The 26,085-nt window shown below is 40.8% G+C and overlaps 1 protein-coding gene across 2 annotated transcripts in view; it reads left to right on the top strand.

Annotated features, from left to right (window-relative positions):
• igsf21a (immunoglobin superfamily, member 21a) overlaps window positions 1-26,085 on the top strand; it is a 221,309-nt gene that overhangs the window by 123,365 nt on the left and 71,859 nt on the right. The gene's annotated exons all lie outside the window — the stretch shown is intronic.

The following is a 26,085-nucleotide window of genomic DNA, read 5'->3' as shown; positions in this document are numbered from 1 at the left end:
ATGTGACAATATTACTCCATTATCACATTTTGTGCCCCTGAGAACTGGCTGTGGGCTTTGTGTTCCTTTTTTTTCCTTTTAACTTAGACATTTGTTTCTTTTTAATGAAGTTCCTTTTGATGACCGACCTCCTGTGTCTGTCAGAGCGGTCCTGCTCACTGACGTCAGTAAAAGACTTTATCAATGAGAGGGAGTTTACTCAGTTAACTGTTTCTTGTTTCAGCCCTGGGTGGGAGGAAGTGAATGATGTGATCACGGTATGGTTGGAGCACCCTAACTCAGCTGGGTCTTAAATCACCACTCCACTAGAGAGGAAGAAGAATGGCCTCTGGCATTGTGGCTAATTGCCATCTAAACTGAAACAGAATTATTCATAACCTATTAGTGTGTCAAGTTCAGTGGGAAGCAAAGAAAAAAGTAGAGAAGAGAAAGAAAGAAAATGAGAAGGAAAAAGTTAATTAATAGGAAAGCAGTACATGGAGAGTATTTTAATTTTTTAAAGGGCTTCATAAATAAGAATTATCATTTTAATGAATCCCCTGCCAAGAAATTCAATCATCCAGTTTTAAAAGGCTAAACCCTGAACTCTTGGTACCTCCACTACTGTCCTTCACTCTCTGGAAAGTTTGAAAACTCTTTGCTTTTTTCCTTGCTCTGCATGAACATATGTTGACTTTAAGCCCAAAGTAATGAAGGATGTCTCAACCAAATGACTGTTATAGCCACACTATGGTGGACAATTTAACTCAAGCTGCATCCACTGATGTATCAAATCAGTCATTGTTAATCACTGATTCCTGGAGTTGGAGGAAAACTGCAAAGAACTGTCTTTTTAATATTTATAAGCAACATAAAAATAACCAAATAATCAGGCAGATTCTATTTTGTTTGCTTCATTTTGTGCTTTTCAATGTACAAAGTTGCGCCAGAAAGCTTTTAGCCTGATAACAAGGGACATTAATAAGATGCAATACTAATATATACTCACAACTAGGACATTTTGTCATTACTCCGTTAGCCAAATGTTATCCCTGAACCTGGATGAGTTGTTTTGCTGCTGTGTGCCAGCAAATGTAATTATTGATTCAGTTCTGAGTGATAATATATGGTGAGACATGCAGTTGTTTTCTCAGTTCAAAATGAAGATTTGAACTGAAAGGTTAAAGATGAGAAGTTCATTGTGAGAAAATGCTGAAATGCGGTGATGGACAGAATCCTTATTAGATTATTGAATTTCCCATCAAATCATTTGCAGTTTCTGCCTGCAGAGGATACATCCAGAAAGATGCAAACACAGTGGGGAGAGAAAGCACAATGTAGGACAATTTGGCCTTTTGACCTCTTTCCTCGCTGCTATTCTCTCATCGGGGAAAGCTTGGCCGATTGACATCTGAAGACAAAACATTCAGTTCTTTGATATATGGATGAGAACTTTAAATGAGTTTATCATGTCTCCAAAAAAAAAAAAAAAAAATCCAGAAAAAAAAAACTTTTACCTTGCCTTAGAATTATATTCACAGCAATCATTCTTTTCTGCTGTTGGCTATTGGTCTCTTAGTAAAGTGAGGCTGGAACTTTCTCGTTGGCTAAGAGCAATACTGATATATGGTAGAGGGATACAAAGATTATTGGTTGCATAACATTCCACCAGCTTCAACTGCCTAACTAAGTTGGATGGAATCTGTCTTGAGGCAACAAACAATGTAATCGCCCTTCCTTCACCTTAATGAAAAAGAAAGACGATATTTAAAAGATTTTTAAGTATTCAAAAATGCTTCTATTTAAAAACATGAAAAGGTTTAGTCAAAATGAAAGTAGAATTTTAATTTCACTTGAACTGTATTCCCAACAAGGACTGCACAGTGTATTGGAGGTTAACACTTAACACTTAACAACTCACCTTGCAGCTACAAGATCCCTGGTTCACACCCAGGCCTTCCCGGGATCTTTCTGCATGGAGTTTGCATGTTCTTGCTGTGCACATGTGGGTTTTCTCCTGCAAGTGTTTTTAACCATCTGACAGTCCTTCAAATTAAGGTAAAACCTAAGTAATTTAAATGCCATTGTAGATCATTGTGAAAAAAGTGCATCAGTTTGCGTCAGTAAATTAAAAGAAAACAATCAAGATATAAATTTTGAATCAAAGTTATATGAAATTTACTGTCATACCGCAATATATTCTGACTTTAAACAAAGGACAAGTGGCTGAATGAGCGTTCGCCTTAGTTGTAAGTCTTTGCCAAGTCATGTTTTGTTGAGTTTGTTTGTGTGGTAGATGTGTCTGAAGTCAGCATTTGGAGACATTAAGACAAATCATATGATAATATTACCATATAATTGATTCAGTATATTGGGATTTTAAAACTTGAGGCGGAGATTTTTGACTTGTTGCCAGTCGCAAAAATAGATATTTCATTCTGCAAACAGTGACATATTCCTCCCTATAAAGCTAAGGTCATAATTTCTGGCTTTGGTGGGTGAAAAAAAATCAATACCTCTTTCCCAATGGTAAAGATAGTCATTATTTGTTATTACTCAAAGTGATTTCCATGCAACATTCCAGAGATTACAACTAAAGGTTATTTGTCTCCTCAGAACACAGCCTGACCTTGAGATCTCAGCTCTCAGTTGATCGGTGCATTCTGTCCGAGGCGACGGAGCTCGTCGTGTTGTTGTCTGTATCAGATGACCGTTTGGTTGTGACTTCTCTGCCGAATGAAAAACATCTTAATAGCCCCGTGTTTAAACGTCATGTCACGTAATTTCGGAAATCCTTTCTTCTAACCTTTTGTGAAGCTCAAGGATGTAATTTAAAGGATACCCTTCATGAGGCGGCAGGGCTGGTATTTATAACCCCTAGAAACAGAGATGAACACCAAGGTGTTGAGGGACTAATTACCTTCTCTTCCCATATAACTGAGATTTGCTTCAATAATGGATGCCCAACTTTAATTAAGCACTGTGTATATTTAGGTGCGTGCTTATAAATGGTTGGGATTAATGGCATACGAGCCAAGCCTTCAGACAGCAATGCCTGAAGACACAGCAGTTTGGTGTACTAGTAGGAAGAGTTTGGTGACTGTGTTCGACTGCATGCATGCCACTTTGCGCACTTGTGTGTGGAGAGGGTTGTTTTGATGGCAGGGTTTGATGGACTGTTAGTGAGCTTCCTCTGGACTTGTTGGGAAAGTGAAGAGAACATCTTGGCCAGAATCAACACACAGACTGACTCAGACTCAGTGGCCTAATTCCCAGCTCTCAGAAAGGATGCCAATTTAGTCAGACTCATCACTTGTACTCTGAAGTGTTTGCTATGTCGTCTTTTGGCACGCCTCAGGTCACCATAGGGGATTGTTGGAGAGTCCTTGATATGATTCTCCATTACTCTCTCATTTATCCTCTGCGTCACCTTCCTGCTCATCACACTTAATGTCCTATGGTGTGCTATCAGTACACGATGAATTGATCTGTGCAAAAAGAAATGCTACATGCAGACAACAATAGTATCTGTTTGTTTTTTTGACAAGGTAATGCATCAGCTGCTGTCCACACACAAAAAGCCTTAATCATTTTTTCTGTTCATTAGCGTCTCCTTTGGTTTTTCTCTTTTCAAAAATTCCTACCTACTCCTTCGTACTTCCACCATTCAGTTTTACTGACTTCGAGCAGGTTACAGCACCAATAAAATACGTTGGCTCTGAGCCCATTGAAGAAAAAAAAAAGAATGAAATGAATTCAAAGAACAGATGAATTATTAAATGTCTGTCTTTGAGCTAAACCCTGGGGTGATAATTGAGGCAAAAATAAACAACCCATGGGCTTCCTCAAGGATTCTTCTACCCAACATTGAACTGGTAGTCTGTGCATCGTTTAGTCTATGCTAAAGCATTTCTGTCTGATTTTTTTGGCTTCCTTCCATGCTGTTAGTTTTGTCAGAAAAATGTCTGTTTTCCCTTTACTTGATGTTACTTTTTTTCCCCAAAAAAACCCACTGTAGCAAAAGATTTTTCATTAATATAGCAGCAGAATTTTAAACCTTCGTCGATCAAACAACGGAATCCATCGCTGCCATTTTGCCACTAATTAGCTGCAACTGGGTGGTCACATAAACTCAAAATCATATTTGGAGCCATACTGTATCTCATTTGAGGCCACATTAACGACAAGCCATTTTTACACTCTACATCATTCAATTGACATTCACCAGGCACTCATCAGTGGGGCGGCCGATGCATGCCAAGACTGTAGCCTTGTGAGTAAGCCTGTTTTCATACCCAGAGATTTCACACAGCAAACAAAAAACAAGCATCTGATGGTTGCATCACATCATCTGCTCATAGTCTATCCACTAAAAATCTCTAGGAGACAATATTTTTGGCCTGAGATATTGTTTATCAACTAAAGCCTGGAGCCACTATATGGGGGCTATTTCTGTGCACTGTTTATTTTGCGTTTGTATGCATTGCACCATAAAGCAGTAGATTAACAGGATAGAAATGCCCATCAAGGATCCTTTAAGATTTCTTTCAAATCCTAGCAGCAGCTGAAGAGTCTCTCCACAGGCAGTGACGCAGTGTCATGTACTGTAAGCACTGCTGAAGAGGTGGACGTATTATGAGAAAAGACAACATGCTTTACTACCTGCTGGGGCACCCCTTAGCCACATGTTACAGTCGGCCAACTGAACAGACATGGTGCTACAGAATTTAAGCAACACGACCTAGCCTGAGGCTTGAGGCCATGTTTATTTTCCTTCACTTTCAAGGATATATGTTTGCTTTGGAAAGATTTTTGCCTGTCAGGTTTTTTTATTTATTCCCAGCAAACAATGCTCAGTGATGTCTTGTCTCAGGACAAAATATTGCATCTTGTTTGTGAGGCCAGTCAGATCATCTATTACAAAAAATAATATTGATCATAGTATTTTTTATGAAAAACGCAAATGCGTGCATCTTTACTACTCCGCCACAGAACGCAATGGAGTTATGTGGCGATTGGCATACATTTGTCTGTGTGTTAGTCTGTCTGTTTGCAACATTACTCAAAAATGGATTAACGGATTTGGATGAAATTTTCAGGGAAGGTCAGAAATGACACAAGGACCAAGTGATTAGATTTAGTCTGGGTCCATGGATTTGTTAAAGATTTCTCTATCATTGCAAGATAGCAGCACAGTGTCACTGTAACTATGACAACAAGTGAATGCTACGTCAGCTGCCTGCTGACGATCACATGATTGCGATCCTACTACAAATCAACTGCTGCAGACTTATTAGGACATATCCATCGGAAATCATACAAGGAACAACTGATTAAATTGTGGAGATGTTTCAGAGTCCCATCAATTCCCACCGCCTGCTACCTATTTAGGTCACGAGATTCGATGTGCTTACATAATGTACACGTGCATAACACACTCCTGTGCTCAGGTCAAGGTCATTTTGTTTGTGGGTACATCTATATTAAATTGCTACATTCCATGCTGCTGTGATTTCCGATCATCGGTAACTAATAAATAAAAAAAATGCTGCATTTCTAAAAGAAAAATGCTGCATTTCTGGCAATGCCATATGGGGGAATGAATAACCTTGGCATACTACTAAGCTCTCTGAGTGCTTTTCTAGTTTATTGATTTTTATAATTCTTATTTGACTGACAGCTTTTTGGTTGTGAAATGGTTGTGATCAGACGGCACCACACTGTGACGGCCACTCCGTGCACAAAGACTAGTATTATTCGATGCCTATTTTTATTTATCAAAGCAGGTTGATGCCATTAATCTATTTTTACATTATAACAATGTTGCATCATGTATCTTATCTGTATCTGCCTCTGGGCTATCACAGCAACTAATGATTGTCAATTCACAATCCTATTATAAAACTGTGGTGTGTGTTTCTTCTGTTTGTTAGAGGCTCCCTCCTCAGGACGTGTCTTTATTAGTTTGTCTTATGGATTATATTATTTTTTTCTTTGTATTTTTTTACTATCCACACAATGAATACAGACAGAGAACAATCAGGTGACTAGAATGTCCAGGAAGGATGGGTAGTTGATGGTCAAGAAATGCCCTGGAAGTCGGCTCAGGTTTCATCTTAAAGCCTTCTATTTATTGACATTCAATGTAAAATGTTTGTCGGGATTGTTAGAACACCAGAAATTTACCACAATGCAACAACCTTTCCAGAATGACTGGTGATTTTAAGAGGCTCCCCAATTGCAAGCTTTCCCTTTATTTCATCCATTACTAGCAGCTCGTTTTGACAGGCTAATGCAGCACAATGGCTCAGCTCTGTTTCTTTTTGTGCTTCCCAGAGGATGTTGTATATCTACTTGGATGGGCACAGGAGACAGTGAGTTAGAAAGAGTTAGTAAGAGAGAGATATTTAGTTATACTACAGTAGTTATGTTTGAAACTAATCCAACCCAAACTTAACCATGAGCCAAAACTGTAAGAAAAATGGCGCCATTCCAACACAACAACATGTTTCTGAAGCCATCAGGCTGCTGAACTCTAGTGTGACTGTGACCGTGGATTAAGTGAGCAGGACAAGTCAGTGTCACATGTGCAGTGTGTGTTTATTTTAGAGGAAAGTCAAACAAAGTTAGCCATTTGCTTTAATGAAAATGGGTAATGTTCTTTTCATTTTTATTTCCTGCATTCCTATCCAAATGTTAGACCAATATATTTGCATTGCTAACAGCCAAACACAACTCTATGCTAAGTATAGAATCCATTTTTTCCTCTCCCCTGTGCACCCACTTAATGGCAAACACATTAAAAGTTTGGCTTTTCATTTTCAACGTAGGCATGTCCTGAGTAGACCCTGCTGCTTCCTCCACCATATGGCAGTACTGTTAAAGAGCTCAAATTAGGGCTGTGCAGAGTATAATAGGCTGTTGCAATGAACAAATACGATTTTGCTCTACGTGACATCAAGGGATGTTTATTAAACCCCATAAGGCACAGCATTTCCTGCCTGTTGTGCATTAATCATTTCTGAACGCCCCTCCCCCGGTACATAATCCCAGTTGCAGCACAGCGGCAGTGGAGGACATCATGCAAAGATTATTCCGTGCTGTGCAGTATTTCCCCACCACCGCTATGCTTGATGGAGAATAAAATATCAGTTGCAGCCAATGAGTTGCATCAAATAATGGTCAAGTCAAGGTTGTTATGTGCACAAACTCAAAGTTGTAGAGTTGTCAGTTACATAGAGACAATGTTGTTGACAAGAAGAAACTTTCGGTAAATCAGCATTTTTTTCAAAGGGCCACACTAAAACACAGAAGTATAAATCTTCAAATGCTTCCAAGAGTCTTTAAACCATCACTTTAGAATAACCTTGTGATGTCTTTCATGATGCAGTCCTTTCTTGTTTTCTTGGGTAGCGCCTTTATCCTGATACGTGCATGTCTGATACTGAACGCAGCGCCTCCCCAATGTCTCCTTGTGGTTCTCTGTATGCTGTGAAGTGTAAGCTTCCTTCCTTGTGGCGCAGTCTCCCTCATTCCCTTCGTTCTCCCTCACTAAGGATGTCTTCATCAGTTGCTGCGCTCTGCTCCCCACCAAGGTCCCTCCTTTTGAGCATGGATGACAGAGGAAGCGACAGAGGAGAAACAGCATCGCCTCCCTAGAGACACGCTACTGATTGTACCAAAGGAAGAGAAAACCTCTTTGTCTTTCTACCTTTTACCTCAATATCACCTTGCTTGATAACTCTCCTTTCCTACGAAGTGATCCCCTAAAAATAGTTTCGAGCTTCACAGGGGTTTTTTTGAACAAGTTTGACAAAACTTATCGGTGTTATCTTTTTCTCTGTAAAAAAAGAATCAATTCATTCACTTAAGAAGGTTATGTGTTGAATGTTGAATTTAAGTAAATTTTCAAGAGACTAACCCAAGGGCATCTGGAAGTTGAAAAAAGGTCAACTAAAAGGAGCCAGACAGGATGAAAAGAGCTAGAATGGATCCCTAGTCTGTAATATCATTTTAACCCAGAGGAATGAGTATATGATTTATTTTTAGCTTGGCCCAGTGTGATGGTAAGATTGTTTTAAATTTTTTGAGAAAAACAGGGAAGCACATAGATGTGAGATCACTTGTGTGTCATCCTTTATTTTGTGATGAATTTCCTTTAGGTATTTGCGCCCACAGTCTATCCCCGGTGCTCCATCGTAATATTGCATTATGTTGATGCCTTTAAAACAGTTTTGATGCATAAGTCACTTGAAGGTATGTATCTCTTATAATAAGAGTGCTCCTACCCCACCCAACACTCAGCCATTCTTTTCTTTTAGACTTTCACAACAAAATATTGACAAAAACAATAATGTTGACACTTGTTCAGACACTGTGTTTATGCTGTTTGGAGGATAAATTCAATACACAGCACATTTGAAAAGCCTTCAGAAACAATACCTGTCTGGGTTAGTGTCGTATGACTAGGGCTGTGTTTTCCGTGTGCCATTGGTTTGCTTTTGTAAAAGTGTAAAAATCAGAATGTGTCCATGTTTCTGTGTAATCACACCACATTTAACATATAATAGTTCAGAAATATATTTATTAGTATTGTATTATTATTTGATCAATCCCGTGCTGTTTAAATAAATAAACACACCTTTCCGTTTCATTTTTTTTCCTTCTTCTTAGATTTACGTGTTAGGTGTAAGTCACTCCGCACAGATGAGTTTTCTGAATGCCATTTACTTTAGTTGATCTTTCCAGTTTCACAATTGAAGGGTGGAAAGTGGCAGATATTTCCTAAAATTGCCCTGAGTACCTTTCACTGTGGTCTTAGCTCTTTGAAATTTGACACTCATCTTTTCTGCCGCACAAAGGACTGCGAGACAGGCGATAAATTTATGGGGAAAGAAGAAATACAGGTTTAGAAGTCCCCTGAATGCAGCCTCTGGACATGGATCGAATGGATTTCTTCTCAGCGTACCCATTTTTCTAAACTTGAATGGGAATCTGAGCAGGGGAAGCTGAAGGGGAAATTGAAATGGGGAACTCATATTGGCAGCCTTATTATGTCCCATCAAAATCCATCAAATTAGGGGTAAGTATGGTAGTCTGTATTAATTGTGTAAATATCTGATATGAAATAGTTCTAGGAAGATTGAAAATGTTTAAATGTTTGATAGAAACCATAGCTCTTGATGTCTGCATTGTAATCTGCAACCTATATTTGACAAATTCAGGTGCAAAACTGATAAACGGCATCACGAATAATTCTCCTTCTTTGGAAGTTCATGTGTTACAAGAAGAGAATGTTAAATCATACTACTACTTTTAACAAAACCTGATAAATATTCACTTATTGAATCAGCGCACAACACTGAGGTCATGGGATTCAAGACTCGAGAGTTTTTGTCACATGCTCATACAGTATGTGCGGTGAAATGCAAAGCAACTGTTCCACAGGACTGTGCAAAAACAACAAGACCTGATAAAAAATACACTCTTTAAAAAAAATGTAAAAAGTCATAAATAATGAGGAGGTAGAGATTGTGAAGCTAAAGTGCAGTGGCGTACATTGTCCAAGCGTGGGTCTGTGTGTGGGTGCAAACAGCTACACTACCAGTCAAAAGGTTGGGCACACCTTCTCATTCAATGGTTTTTATTTATTTTATACATTGTAGATTAATACTGAAGACATCAAAATTATAAAAAATACACTTGGAATAATGTTGTAAACAAAAAAAATGTTAAGCTTCAGTATTAATCTACAATGTAGAAAATAATACAAATAAATAAGAAGCATTGAATGAGATGGTGTGTCCAAACTTTTGACTGATATGTGTTCTATAGATATTTACACTGATCCATTTGTTATATACATTTGTGCCTGCACTAAATAATTAAATTCTATGTCATTGCGTGTTAATTTTACACAGTGGGTGTTTATGGGACTGGGAGAAGGGACTTGCACCATCATTGCACTTTATATCATTGCTATGCAGTGTATGACATGCTCTGAACAAAATTTCATTGTTTTATTGACAATGACAATAAAAGATTGAATTGAACTGAATTGAATTGAATCCAGTCCACTGAGGTGCTTTGATTTTGGATTTAGACCCGATGTCAGAGTTCACAGTCCTGATGGCATGGGGGAAGAAGCTCTTCCTGAATCTCTCTGTGTTTGCCTTGATGTTCCGCAGGCTCAGGCCAGAGGTATAGTGGGGGTTCCCATGATCCTGTTTGCCCTGATCATGCTCCTCCTAATGTAGATGTCTTGGAGGCTGGGCATTGCTGTGCCCATAGTGCGCTCCACTGACCTCAGCACACTCTGCAGTGTTGTTCCTCTACTACTGGGTGATGTTCCCAGTTTGTGCACTCTCCATCACCCCAGTGTGGAAAGTCCTAGTGACCTTCAGAGAGACTTTCAATTTCCACAAGTGTCTGACGTGATAGAGATGCTGCTCACTTTCCATAGCAGCAACAATGTACTGCTAAAGACAAGTCTGAAGGGGAAATAAAGATGTAAAATTTGAACATACCTGAAGGGCATGTTATGTTATCTCTATCTTGAATTAAAAAATGATAAGAATACAGGAAGTATGAAAGTTTTTCATTTAATAATCTGTGGCTTTTAAATAAAATGTAGCTAGAGTCTGTCAGTCTGTAGGATTTGGACAAGAGTCCGCAAAGAGAGCTTTATTCCATACTGCAAGAAATCTGAATGTGAAATACTGAAAGCCTAGGCACTGGAAAATACTAAATGTTATGAAATACTGAATACCATGGAACACTGAGTAACACTAAATATGGTGACATAGTGACTGACACTGTAACGTGGATACTGAGTAACATAAAGTACCCTAAATACTAATATTTGCTCTTATATTTTGGTTGTATATATTTTTAGTCTGTGTGTACTATTGCCTTATATAGTTTATTTTTACTGCTGCTATACGGAGGGTGCTAAACTTATTTTCATAGTTTTTTTAAAACAGTGATAATAAAGACCTATTGTATTGTATTGTATTGTATTGTATTGTATTGTATTGTATTCTATTCTATTCTATTCTATTGTACTGAATTACACTGAATATGACATGGAGCACTATAAAATGTATTTCTGGTTTAGTGCAGTTCTCCAAGAAAATGAAAAATATGTCAATCTTTAGTCTCAACATGAATAATTTGCAGCTTGTCTAGCTTCTCCAGTCAGATAGTTGAGGGAGCCTATCTCATAAAAGTTTGACTCTTGGAGTAATCTGCTTTTGCCAAAACACAACTTAATATTTGAAAAGAGATACACTTTTCAAAAAAGTTGAATTTGTATATTTATTGTATTTCATTTTCTCAAAAACACATTACACTCAGTAAAAAAAAGATATATACAGTATACATAAAAAAAAATAAAACGTTTTGTTAATGAACTCCCATATGGGCCATATTCTGTCCCTCCATTTTTAGTGTATACTTTCTATTTTATTCTCTGTCAGTTTACTTCAGAAGCTTTTGTAGTTTTTTAATTTGTCCAGTAGATGTCAACATTGCCACTAGGCTTACAGCCCCTTCTTTGGTGGTATTAGTATAGTGCGACACTGCCCCCTAGTGGCTGCCCACTGTAGGCAGCAGGCAAATTGGTTATAACGGCAGAAAGAGAAAAGACCTCAGAGGTGAAACGGGTCACGCATCTCCTTGCCCAAAACATCGTTGAGGAGCTTGATAAATCATAATCTGTAAGTTTATACGTAAGATAACATTGTTTCGTACATGTTTTAGGTACTTTTGTGTACTTTTTGATAACTTTTATAAGCTAAAAGAAAAACGTTTTTTTTATGCTAGCCTTTTCTGTTAGCCTCTTCACTGCAAGCTAGCATACTGCTTACAATTGTTGAAAGCTTCATATTTTCTGTGTTATTAAGACACATTATGTGTATGTTTTACAGTTTTACTGTTTACGTGTTGAAGTATGAACTTCAGTAAAGACAAAGAAGCAAAGAAGTATATGTGTGCTGTCATTGCTGGAGCCATCTTTACACAAGTTTAGCTCGCTGCCTAGGTTACAAGTCCCTACACTTGACTGAGGGCAGAAGAGTAAAAAGATTGTCCACACATCAAGCATTCAAGATGTCCAAATCAGAGGCTTCACCACCCATCTCCCAACTCGTGGTCAGGTCGGAGTGCAACTCACGATCTTCACGCCGGTCAACTGCCAGTCAGACTGCTGCACAAGCACGAGCCGACGCAGAAGCAGCCCGCACCAGAGCACGGTACGCCAAACGCCAAATCGACATGGAGGTTGAGAAGGCACGCATCGAGGCAACACTAAATGCTCTAAAGATAGAAGGTGAGGCTGAAGCAGCGCTCGCAGCAGCTCAAGTCCTGGAAGCAGCGGCAGATGAGGAACACCACCATCGCATCAACCTCAACGAACACGGGATCTCTTCTAAGTCACCGCCATCCATCAGACGCGCCCAAGAGTATGCGAATGCTCACTTCAATGACAAGAGTCAACCAGTTAGTGAAGAAGAAAAACCAGTCAAAGAGCAACTGGTCTCTAATCATCCAGAACAGACGCCAGCTGTTTCGTCTAAACCTGAGTGTCCCTCTGACTTTGCATCCCAGGGGCTGCCAAATCCCCTGTTTCCTCCAGTCACAATGGACACTTCACCTCAGGCTAGATCTCCAGTGACCCCACAAAGTGAACTGTCTGACCTAGCAACCTACCTGGCACGCCGTGATCTCCTGACATCTGGATTTAAGGTGTTCGACAACCGTCCAGAGTCCTACTTGTCCTGGAAGTCCATGTTCGGCAATGCCATCGACGGTCTCAACCTCAAGCCCAGCGAGGAGCTCGACCTTCTCACCAAGTGGCTCGGCGGAGAGTCACTTCAACACGCTCTGAGGATCAGAGCGGTCCATGTGAACAACCCACAGGCAGGCCTCCAACGCCTGTGGCAACGTTTAGACAAAAGTTACGGCTCTCCAGAGGTAATCGAAGCATCACTCTTCCAACGCCTGCAGACTTTTCCCAGGATAACAAATAAAGACACGCAGCTGTTACAGGAGCTTGCAGATCTTCTGCTCGAGTTAGAATGTGCACAGTGTGAGTGTTATCTTCCTGGTCTTAGCTTTCTTGACACCCCTAGAGGGATAAACCCAATTGTTGAAAAGCTCCCATACGGACTCCAGGAGTCATGGGTAAAACAAGGGACAAAATATAAAAGAGATAAGGGTGTAGTCTATCCACCATTTTCATACTTTGTTCAGTTTGTCAATGACCATGCTGAAATGAAAACTGACCCTAGCTTTATGTTACAAAGTTTAAGCATAGTCGCTCCAAGAGTCGATAAAGCACTGGTTAAACAAAGCAAATACAGAGTCCCTGTTGCAGTAAATAAAACAGAAATCAGCCAAGCCAGTGGCACAGCTAAAACAGCCATTAGCAGTCCGGACAGGCAATGCCCTATTCACCACAAGCCTCATTCACTCGCCAACTGTAGGGGGTTTAGAGCAAAAACACTGGAAGAAAGAAAAAGTATTCTGAAAGAGCACGCTGTCTGTTACAAGTGTTGTTCTTCCACAAGTCACAGAGCCAAAGACTGCAAGGCCATTACACAGTGCTCAGAATGTAGTAGTGATGCACACGTCTCCGCCATGCATGTTGGTCCACCACCATGGGCTACCAAAGACTCTAATCCTCCGCCACAGAGCCACGGCGGGGAGTCAGACACCCCTAGCCCTGTAACCACAGCCAGTTGCACGGAAGTTTGTGGCCCAGGCCTCAAAGGTAAATCATGCTCAAAGATTTGCTTAGTCAATGTGTATCCCCGCACTTCTCCTGAAAAGAAAAGGAAGATGTACGTTATGTTAGATGATCAAAGCAACTCATCCTTAGCCAGATCTGCCTTCTTTGATGTGTTTAATGTGCAAAGTACCATAGTGCCTTACACCATCAGAACATGCGTTGGTTTATCGGACACAGGGGGGCGCAGAGCTAATGACTTTGTTATAGAGGATATCAGTGGTAAAGTCTCCATGTTCCTGCCTACATTAACAGAATGTGATCAGATTCCAGATAACGGATGAAATACCCACTCCTGAGGCTGCTGCGGCTCACCCTCATCTGCAGACAATCACTTCGCAGATTCCTCCTCTGGACCCGTCAGCAGACATTCTTCTCCTCCTAGGCAGGCACATAATTCAAGCTCACAAGGTCCGCTGTCAGGTAAATGGCCCCAACAATGCGCCTCATGCTCAACGGCTCGATCTGGGTTGGGTAGTCATAGGAGATGTCTGCTTATCAGGGGCCCACAAACCCACACTGAACTCTTTTAAGACGAACATTCTCAACGGGCGCCCGACCGCTCTCAGCCCCTGTGAAAGCACAATTCTTGTGAAAGGGAAATATACAGAAAGTTCTCCCACACAAGTTGAACTGGGAAAACACATTTTCCAACAGACAGCAGACGATGACAAGGTAGCACTCTCAGCAGAAGATGCATTGTTCTTGGACATTATGCACAAAAACTTTACAAAAGATGAAGCGAATAATTGGGTAGCTCCACTCCCATTCCGCTCCCCCAGACAGCGCCTACCCAACAATAGGGAACAGGCCTTCAATCGGTTAATGTCACTCCGCAAAACACTGCAAAAGAAACCTGAAATGAGAGAGCATTATGTGGAATTCATGGAGAAAATCTTCAGTAAGGGCCATGCTGAACCAGCTCCTCCTCTCACACCAGACCAAGAATGCTGGTACCTCCCTAATTTTGGCATTTACCACCCTCAAAAACCAGGGAAAATTAGGGTAGTCTTTGATTCGAGTGTGCAATGTGACAATGTTTCTCTCAATGATGTGCTACTGAAAGGGCCAGATCTCAATAACACTCTTTTGGGAGTTCTGATGCGTTTCAGGTCCGACCCATACGCAATCATGGCAGATGTGGAGCAAATGTTTCACAACTTCCTGGTCAGAGAGGACCACCGCAACTACCTTCGCCTTTTGTGGTTCGAAAACCATGATTTGGATGGAGAAGTGAAAGAGTTTCGGATGCGAGTACATGTTCTTGGTAACTGTCCTTCCCCATCAGTTGCCATCTATGGACTCAAAAGAACAGCTATGGAAGGAGAGAGCGAATATGGCAGTGACACAAGGGAGTTCATTGAACGTCACTTTTATGTAGACGATGGTTTAAAATCATTCTCTTCCACAGATGAGGCCATTGACATTCTCTGTAGAACTCAAAAGATGCTGGCCCAGAGTAACATTCGCCTGCATAAAATCTCGTCGAACTGTCCTGTCATCACCAGTGCCTTTCCAAGGGAAGACCTTGCAACGGACATGCAGGGCATCGAGCTTGGACAGTCTAACCCACCCATGCAGCGCAGTTTAGGCTTGGGCTGGGACCTGTCTACAGACTTATTCAAGTTTCATGTAACTGTCAATGAAAAGCCCTTCACCAAACGGGGCGTACTGTCAGTCATTAACAGTGTGTATGACCCACTCGGTTTCGCTGTCCCAGTCATTGTAGAGGGCAGGGCCATACTAAGAGACATTTCCACTGACATTTGTGAATGGGACACTGAGTTGCCAAAAGACAAGTTGGAGCAGTGGAGTCAATGGAAAGACTCTCTCATACACCTGCAACGCCTCGAAATCCCCAGAATGTACACCTCAATACCACTGTCTGCAGCTCAGAGAAAGGAGATCAATGTTTTTTGTGATGCTTCTACCAAAGCAGTCGGTGCAGTCGCCTACCTCAAACTCACAAATAAAGATGGACACAATGAAGTAGGGTTCCTCCTTGGCAAAGCGCGACTCGCCCCCAAACCAGACATCACCATACCACGACTCGAACTCTGTGCAGCGGCCCTGGCTGTTGAGGTGGCCGAGTTGGTTCTGGAGGAGCTTGACACAACAGTTGATAAGGTAAACTTCTACAGTGATTCTAAAGTTGTGCTCGGCTACATCTCTAACAAAAAGAGGCGCTTTCACATTTACGTGCACAACAGAGTTGAACGCATTAGGCGGTTCACACACGCTCACCAGTGGCATTATGTGCCGACGCACCTGAATCCAGCAGACCACGCCACACGCGCTTTACCTGCTGAGCAGCTCGCTAATTCCACATGGCTCAGCGGGCCCGCTTTTCTTGCTAGTTCTGACCAAAGTCAAGTTCAGACACAGCCATTTGATCTCGTTTAACCCAGAGACCGACATTGAACTGCGTCCTGAGGTAACTACTTGTGCGACAAATCTGTCAAAAGATAGACTCAGTAGTGCCAGGTTTGAAAAGTTTTCAAGTTGGAGTGTATTAGTTAACACTTTCGCCAAACTCCAACACATTGCCCAGTCATTCAAGCACAACACTAAGAGCTCTTGTCACGGCTGGCACAACTGTAATGAACATTTAACAGACAACCAACTTAACAGAGCCAAGATCACAATAATTTGCACTGTTCAAAGAGAAATCTACGCAGAGGAGATCAAACAAATTGAAAAAGGCGTGCCCCTCAAAAACACGAGTCCACTCAGCAAACTGAGCCCATTTATCGACACTGACGGGGTTCTCAGAGTGGGTGGTAGGCTAAAAAGAACACAGTGGCCATCCAATGAAACCAATCCCATACTCCTTCCAGGGAAACACCACCTTGCCCAGCTCATAATAAGGCACTTCCACGAGAAAGTTTGTCACCAGGGCAGACACTTTACAGAAGGCTCAGTCAGGGCTGCAGGCTTTTGGATTGTGGGAGGTAAAAGAGCAATAAGCAGCATGATATTCAACTGTGTCACATGCCGTAAACTAAGGGGCAGACAACAGGACCAGATCATGGCTGAGCTACCAGAAGATAGGCTCTCCACAGACCCGCCTTTCACACACGTAGGCCTTGATGTTTTCGGCCCCTGGCCTGTTTCAGTCAGAAAAACACGTGGTGGTAAAGCAGAGGCAAAAAGGTGGGCAGTAATATTTACATGCATGAGTACACGCGCCATTCACATAGAAGTTATCGAGTCAATGGACACATCATCATTCATAAATGCACTGCGCCGTTTCTTCGCGATCAGGGGCGCGGCCAAACTACTCAGATCTGATTGTGGGACAAACTTTGTGAGTGCCTGCAAAGAACTGCAAATAGACAAACAAGGCTGTCACAACAACAAAATAGACACTTTTCTCAAAGACAGTGACTGAAAGTGGCATTTCAACCCTCCACATGCCTCCCATATGGCTGGCTCTTGGGAGCGCATGATCGGGGTCACACGCAAAATCCTGGATGCAATGCTTCTGGAACACAGAAATTCAAAGCTCACGCATGAAATACTAGTGACTTTAATGGCTGAAGTGACTGCAATAGTTAATGCCAGACCACTCACAACCGTTTCCACAGACCCAGAGAATCCAGTCATTCGTACTCCTGTCATGCTACTCACGCAAAAAGTGGGTGCTCCACCTGTCCCTCCAGGTCAGTTTGAAAGTAGCGATCTATTCAGAGCCCAGTGGAGACGCGTCCAGTACCTGGCCAATGTTTTCTGGAGCCGTTGGCAAAAGGAGTACATCTCAGGGCTTCAGTACCGTCGCAAATGGAGAACAGCAAAACCAAATCTACAAGCAGGAGATGTCGTTCTACTAAAAGAGTCGCTCGAGCACAGGAACAACTGGCCACTTGGACTCATCACCAAAACATTCCCAAGTAAAGATGGACATGTCAGGAAAATAGAGGTGAAGATTTTCCACAAAGGTGAAAACAGACATTACCTAAGACCTATAAATGAGGTTGTCTTACTGGTGTCTAAAGACAGTACTTAAACATGGGTACTTTATTTTCATGTTTTTTTTTGTTCTAGTGAAATTGTTTCAAATTTGTTATGGGTGACATCTTACAGACGTCAGGCGGGGAGTATTCTGTCCCTCCATTTTTAGTGTATACTTTCTATTTTATTCTCTAAGTCAGTTTACTTCAGAAGCTTTTGTAGTTTTTTAATTTGTCCAGTAGATGTCGACATTGCCACTAGGCTTACAGCCCCTTCTTTGGTGGTATTAGTATAGTGCGACACTGCCCCCTAGTGGCTGCCCACTGTAGGCAGCAGGCAAATTGGTTATAACGGCAGAAAGAGAAAAGACCTCAGAGGTGAAACGGGCCACGCATCTCCTTGCCCAAAACATCGTTGAGGAGCTTGATAAATCATAATCTGTAAGTTTATACATAAGATAACATTGTTTCGTACATGTTTTAGGTACTTTTGTGAACTTTTTGATAACTTTTATAAGCTAAAAGAAAAACTTTTTTTTATGCTAGCCTTTTCTGTTAGCCTCTTCACTGCAAGCTAGCATACTGCTTACAATTGTTGAAAGCTTCATATTTTCTGTGTTATTAAGACACATTTTGTGTATGTTTTACAGTTTTACTGTTTACGTGTTGAAGTATGAACTTCAGTAAAGACAAAGAAGCAAAGAAGTATATGTGTGCTGTCATTGCTGGAGCCATCTTTACACAAGTTTAGCTCGCTGCCTAGGTTACAAGTCCCTACACTTGACTGAGGGCAGAAGAGGCCATTTTGTTTGAAATATCCCTTGTTTCATTCTTGAGATACTGTTGCTGTAATTGCTAAAATACAAAAGCATTCTAAAAATAATTTAATTGAGGAACTTGCATATTCAGGTATTTCAAATGGCAGAAAACAGAAGTTTGCTTGATATATATAGTAATGAAGGTGAAGGCTTGTGAAATGCGATGACTTCAGAAGAACCAAATGCCTGCTTGATGATTCTGTTTTATTTTAGGAATTAACCACTAATTGGCTCACTCTTGTTAACTCTACACCCTTTCTCTCTGTCTTCTTCTACTTCGTATTATTTCAGGAGCAGTAATTGTACCATTGGGAGCAATTTCACAAACACTTGGCTTCTTGAGGTGAAAACTATTCACCAGAGGATTTCATATAGGGATGAATAACATATTCTCACAGGGGACGTATTTGTAAGTCCATTGATTGAAATTCCACAATACCAAGATAAAATTAATGCAGTATGTTCATACCATGTTGTTGTAGCCTTGAAACAGTAAGTGAATTGGAGTAAGTTTTACTATATTGTATGTTTAAGCTATAAGCATATTGTATTTATTAACTAGTGTGAGTTGGAATACGTGTAGTGAATAGAAAAACTCCTAATCAAATCAGTATTTAGTGTCACACACATTGCCTTAAAGACAGCACCAATTCTATGAGATTTCTACACTTGCGCAGAATTTTTTCAAGGTACTTGGTTTTTCTGTGGGTTTGTCTGAGTCGACGGCGTTTGCAATTTCAGACCAAACTGTTCTGAGGACTCCCAAAGGGTAACTACCCACTGGGAAGCTCCCCTGAGAAACACATTCCTTCGGGGACTTTTTTTTTTCTGTTTGTATTCCCACTGCCAATAGAAAGTAATACACAACCAACAGTTGGAAAAGCGATCTCACTTCTATGCGACATACAAGAACAACCACAACAACAAGATAGAGGAAGTTGTGATTGGAGCTGTGTTTCCTGTATGTTGTGGAAATCACAATAACACTGATGTTAGAAAAGAGGCATAGGCTTTGCAACTGAATAAACATGAAGAAGCAGAGTTATTTGGAGAAAACCACTGCAACAAGTGGTTATACTTGATATCACCGAGGTTGAAAGGAAAACACTAAGCTGTGCCACACCAAAATGTCCTGCTTGTGGATCACTGCACATTACTGATCACCATTTATTTGGGTTCAAAAGTGAGTTGATGACTGGTAGAAAACTCTCATTTTTTATGGATGACCAGTGGATACAGAATTTCCTTAATGACCAGAGGGATGTTTCTGTATACCTGTTGCAATCTGAAGCCTGCACTGGAGAAAATGGATGCTAATTGCTATCTATGCCACTCCAAAACAGAATTGATACCCCGTTGTGGAAACTCGCTACTAACACAGAGTACATGAGTGTTGCACATGTGCTTGGAATTGGCATTTCAACTGCCTGAATGAGTTCTGCTCCTCTGTTGAAGAATTCAGATTGCCTGAAATCAGTCAGATGCCAAAAGCAGAGAAACTGAGGGAAATTACTCTTTATTTCCAGCAAATATGGAAGTATATAGGGAATGTTGTCGACTCACATGTCTCTATTTTGTCTCCCTGGGGACATCACATGGAATACTTCTATCATGAGAGATGATATTTCATCATTTCACAGGTAGTAGTTGATGGAAGAGGATTGTTTTTAAGTGTTTATGCTGGGCATACTAGAAGCTAGCATGATGCTAAAGCTCTGCATTGCTGGACAAGACATAGACCACAATATCCTTGCAGATGAAGCCTTTCCACTGTCAAGCACATGAAGCCTTTTCCAGATAATGACCGCTTTACCTAACAGCAAGAGGTATACAACCACAAAACGAACAAGGCGAGGGTTGTTTCTGGGCCAACTGAAGATGAAGATCTGTCTAACCTCTGCAAGAGCTACAGTGAGGTGCACAGAAGTGGGTGGGATGTACCAATCTCTTTTTCTTAGCCAGATGTGCCACTGCCACCTGGTGCAGAGACCCAAGGAGTAGCAGCATCTTGCCTTGATGCATTATCTTAACCCTGTGGCTGACAGCTGGCTTAACACAACACAAAGCATCACACACATCTTTGTGAAAAGATGAAAAAACACATAGTGTCCCTCTGGGAGAAAGATTTATAAGCTTCAAACTGCATTTTTGTTTGTGATCTCTGACCTCAGGACCAGAATTTGTAAGCACAGTTGTGATAGTTTTGTGAGGAAAAAATATCTTTCATCCACCATGATTGATGCTAACGCTGCTTCATTGTTTCAATATTTCACAGTGCATCTTTTACCTGTAGTGTTAATCAAATCTGTAGGTTTTTCTACAAGAGTATTATTTTATATTTTTAAAACCCTGAAAAGCCCAATTATAGCAAATTTTGTGCCAACAATTTTTATTTATGCCTTTCAAGTGTTGCTGTAGGAGGCCTCAGATGTCAAAACTTAAGGGTTTTCAAATGTTTCATGTTTTAGTAAGTTAAAAAGAAAATAACATAACATTCCATAGCTGTCATATTTGCAACTGCTTCCACTGCTTTTGAACATTAGCTATTCTAGCACAACACATTTCTTCCACAGTACTTGCTCAAAAATATTTCAACCTGGTAAATAATGAATCAAATGTAAAAAAAATACATCCCACCACACTTCATGTGCTCTGTCTTCTTTCGTGACTTGAGCGCCTGCACAGATAGCTCTAGGAATCCACATGCTCTTTGTAAATCTTTATTTGAATGTTATTTGTTCTACACTATATGCATTTTTCCAGTGTGACTTGGGATGTGTCTCTGTGACAAAAGTCTATTCGAGATGGACCAGAGGCCCTCCTGAAAAGCAGCCTGCTGACGTTTTGTTCCTGAAGCCTCATAGCCCATAGCTGGTCAGTCTCTCTCACAGTTTGCTCCTTCAGAATTTCAATAAGAATTTGCAGCTGGGAATGGCCTTGCCTGCAATCTCCAACTCGCACAAATCTTTAGCAAGACACAGGACACTTCAGACACCTCTTTCTAAGCATGCTTAGCATACCACTTTTCTTTTATTCTATTTTTTTTTAGCTTTTTCTTTTGTTTCATGATAAGAATCAGACATGCTGTGTGGCCATAACAAGTTTTCTGATCTGATTGTGACAGGAGTGATTATTAATAATATTGTGACTCGAAATTTCACCAGCGTGTTTGCAGTTTAAAAAGAGTGCATTTCCATTACCTGGACTAGCAGGTGGAGGAGATCTCGGCCAATGAGGGCAATGCAGGTTGTAGGGTGACAAGTTGTAATGCAGACCTTGGGAGTATTACTGGTAGAACTGGTGTTGGCCAACAATGAGGACTCTAGTGCAGTCTGTAAAAAAAGAGAACAAGATTTCGATGGAGTTAGTCACTTAAAATGCTTGAAAAGTTTTCTGTTAGTTACTGTTAGTCTAATGTACAAGACTGATGTTTTTTGATTGATGGGTTCAAGGCTAACTGGTGGCCATGCTTTCTGCCAGAGGACTCCTTATCTTGACTTCTTGTCACTTTAGATCATTCCTTGCCGCCATGGTTGTATGTTTGGAGTATTTGTCATGTTGTAGAATGGATTACGGACTGATCATTGATGGAATTTAATGGTGCATTACAAGCCAAACATCTAACACACCAAAAAGTTGTGCATAGTACTAGCTATAGAGGAGGGAGAGTAGTATGTTCAGTGCACTAGTTCCACATCACAGGAGTAGCTTCCCTGTGGCTTATACATTCCCGTAGCTTGGCTAGAAAGAAAATAGAGTGTTTATGGAAATGTAGTCACACAATACATCATAATTTTTTTCCATATTTAGTATGCTGCCACAGTGTGTGTGTGTGACTACAAGAAAGCTACTCTCATGACATGGAAATATAGAACTTAACTAGCTGTATAAATGTATGGACTTACATATATATATATATATATATATATATATATATATATATATATATATATATATATATATATATATATATATATAAAAAAATATGTGTGATGTGTGTATGTGTGTGTGTGTGTGTGTATGTGTGTCATGTGTGTATAAACACACATACAACATAGTCAACACCTCAGTCATGGAGAAGCTTTGTGTTCATACAGAACCAACATCAAAAAAGCTCAGGTGCCAAAGAAGCCGGTGGATCTGACACAGCACCTGCCAAATTTTGGCCCATATTTGGTGGGTTGGCAAATGTTAATTTCAAGCTCCAGTGGCACAACATTTGGCACTTGCACGGGCCTTAGTGGGCAGGTGTTGCCTGTGTGGGAACATAAACATCTAAACTCTTGTTCCAAAATGATATCTGGACACTGAAGAGAGTGAGAGCAGAAATAAGATAACTGGCTGCAGCTCAGACAGAAATTACTTCATGTGAGATTAAACAAGATGGAAATAGGATAGATGTAAAATCCGTGTATGGTTCGCTCATTCGTTTTTTCATTTCAAAATAAAATCTAAAAAAAACAATAAACCACAATGTTTTTTTTATTTTTCCATTTTTAAAACCTAAATGTAGAAATGTATTATTTAACTAGTGAAAAAACCACAGCGTTGGTTTTTTGCTCTAGCTTTTTAAACCCGAAATACAAAATACGGATGTTGTTTTTTTTGTAGCAACACCGGAAGTCGCCGACGAAGCACAGTTTAGAGCTGGTCTGGACCGTGAACACATCTAGAATGGCTGTCCTCGAGCCCTTTTCCTATTTAATTCCCTTTAAGAGTGGAAAACCCACGCAGAAATCATGGAGCTCCACGTTGCTCTATAATGAGAGTCAGGAGGTTCTGCTGGAGAACAGTTTAAGAAGATCAATCATGTGTCCAATGCTGATTTGGATAGAGTTGGAATTTGTTCTGTTAACCAGATGTTATTTTCAGTGCCATACTTTATTAACTGTAGGATGTTACGTTTCACTTCTGTGTGTTTTACAGTCAGATCCGACATGTGGATGACAGTTTATGACGGGATACTGGTCATCTATTGGTGCCACTGTTCCAGTTTAACTGGTGATCAGGTTAACTGGTGATAGTTTCCGTCTCCAGATGTTTCATCCTCAGATTCGTCCCGACCAGACCTGGCTGTGTGTCAAATACAGATACTAGATAAAGAAGACCTGCCAAAAAACGTCGGCATCACTATTTAATAAAGTCTATATCCATGTAAATATCATCTACAGACAGTAAAAAGAAATGTGCTGGCGAAATTTTTAAAAAAAAACAAATTTTTATGAACGGTAAGAGGAAACGATGGAATCCAGAAATAAAATTAGAGACCACAGTCTGACTCATCGTGCCACCGATCAGTCCGATAAACATCTACGCAAGGATGTAAAAAGAATTACAAAAATAGAACACAAACTACCTGCGTAGTTTAATCACTCAGACTGTACAGTATTGGAAGTATTCTAGTCTTCCTCTGCGATGTCTTTAAAAGATTATGCTTTATTTGTCATTGCACACTTTCATATACAACGAAATTTCATTTGAGCTGCTCTGCCAATGACAGCTCAGGCTGCTGCGCAGTGTTGCGCGTGCCTTTCTTGTGGAAAAAAGAAAAAGACGTGTTGGGATCTGGGTAGGGATAGCAGAGGGTAAAAGAAAAAAAAGGCTCGTTGTACCAAATGAAACCTCCAATGCTGGGAAATTCAATTTGAGAAGGAACCTAAAAAAACAAACAAACCCGCAACAGGCAAAGCATGACATAAGACAAGGACAGTTGGGATAAGGATGTGGGGGGGTGGAGGGGGGAGCGCCGCACAGTTAGTCGGTTCCTGTGCAGCAATTTCTGCGGGGGTTTAGGAGAGCTATCTCTTGGCCATGAAACTTCGAGAGGAGTTTGTTATTGTTCCAGGGGCGCCAGAAGGTAATCAGTTTCCTTCTTGTTTAGGCGGGGGAGAGGAGCAATTTCACCTTCCCCCTACTGCTCTCAACAATTTTTGACCCCAGCTGTAGTGATTCTCACCCTGATGGCTTCCACTTTGCGACTCACATCAACAGTCACACCAAGCAAATTGTTCATCTTACGATTGAGTTCGTCATACCGAGCATTGGCAGCCGTGATCCGATCGTTTGCGTAGACCAGCAGTGTTTGGACGCCGTTTCAGTCTGCGGTCTTCCTGATCTTCCAGAAGCTCAGGCCAGTGAACAAGCCAATTATCAGCTGGCCTGTCATCATAAATCCGAATATATAAACATCTTCCACATCCTCCACGGATAGGGGTGCCAGGCACATGATCCCCTTCCACTTTCCCCAGGCGTCCATCACATAACCAGAGGCGAAGCTCCCATCCAGGTAGGTAGGCTCCTCTAGGCCTGTGCTCTTTGTGGTGACAATCTTGTCAATTTCGTTGAGAGACCAGTTAATCAATTCCATGATCGGTGTTTCGAAGGTCCAGTGCCAAGCGATCGCTCCAAGTCAGACAGACGAGACGAGACAAAAAGTGCAGCAAGCAGAAGACATGAGGGTGTGGGGAGAACAGAGATAGATATGGAGCGAGGAAAAGTGCGACCGCCTCCTACGAGAGGTCAGAGCATAAAAGCATAAAAGTCTCTTTTTGCCATTTCTAAACCAGCCAGAGTTTTTGGAAAGACACAACTCACAAATATATTGTATGCTTTGACCAGATCGCATCACTTTACTTCCATTTTTATTTAATATTGTCAGCGGTTAACGTGCTCTGAAATGACGGTTAGGACGGAGGACTAAATGTGTTTTATTGTTTTCTGAGTGAGTAGTTTGAACAACAAGCACTCAGTTTGTGCTGATGTATTTCATCAGATCCAGCTGATGTTCTGCTGCACGTTGTTCTGATGTATTTTATCAGATCCAGATGATGTTCTGCTGCGTGTTGTTCTGATATATTTTATCAGATCCAGATGATGTTCTGCTGCGTGTTGTTCTGATGTATTTTATCAGATCCAGCTCATGTTCTGCTGCATGTTGTTCTGATGTATTTTATCAGATCCAGCTGATGTTCTGCTGCATGTTGTTCTGATGTATTTTATCAGATCCAGCTCATGTTCTGATGTATTTTATCAGATCCAGCTGATGTTCTGCTGCGTGTTGTTCTGATGTATTTTATCAGATCCAGCTGATGTTCTGCTGCGTGTTGTTCTGATGTATTTTATCAGATCCAGCTGATGTTCTGCTGCGTGTTGTTTTGATGTATTTTATCAGATCCAGCTGATGTTCTGCTGCGTGTTGTTCTGATGTATTTTATCAGATCCAGCCGATGTTCTGCTGCATGTTTATCTGATGGGAGGCTGCTGAGGGTCTGAGTGTGTTTCTGAGAACAAACCCGAGTTAAATCTGAAGTTCTGCTCTGGATCTGTTCCTCTGAACTCAGACTAACACACAGCAGTGGATGAGCTTCTATGTTGTGGGTTTTCTTGGTGAGACATTAATTAGTTTTGTGGCTCGTTATTAACCAGACAGCCTGTGTTAAGTTGTGATTATCTACAGTTAACGTGGGCGTGTTTCCTGAACAATCACCAGGTGTTCAACACCTGACAGGATGACAAAGATCTATGTGGATGAAGCGGGATGTTTATCCAGACT

Source organism: Amphiprion ocellaris, chromosome 5 (genome assembly GCF_022539595.1).
Source record: "Amphiprion ocellaris isolate individual 3 ecotype Okinawa chromosome 5, ASM2253959v1, whole genome shotgun sequence".
In the NCBI taxonomy this organism is placed as follows: Eukaryota; Metazoa; Chordata; class Actinopteri; family Pomacentridae; genus Amphiprion; species Amphiprion ocellaris.
Note: the sequence above shows the minus strand (reverse complement) of the source record. Positions and strands in the feature narration are given on the sequence as shown.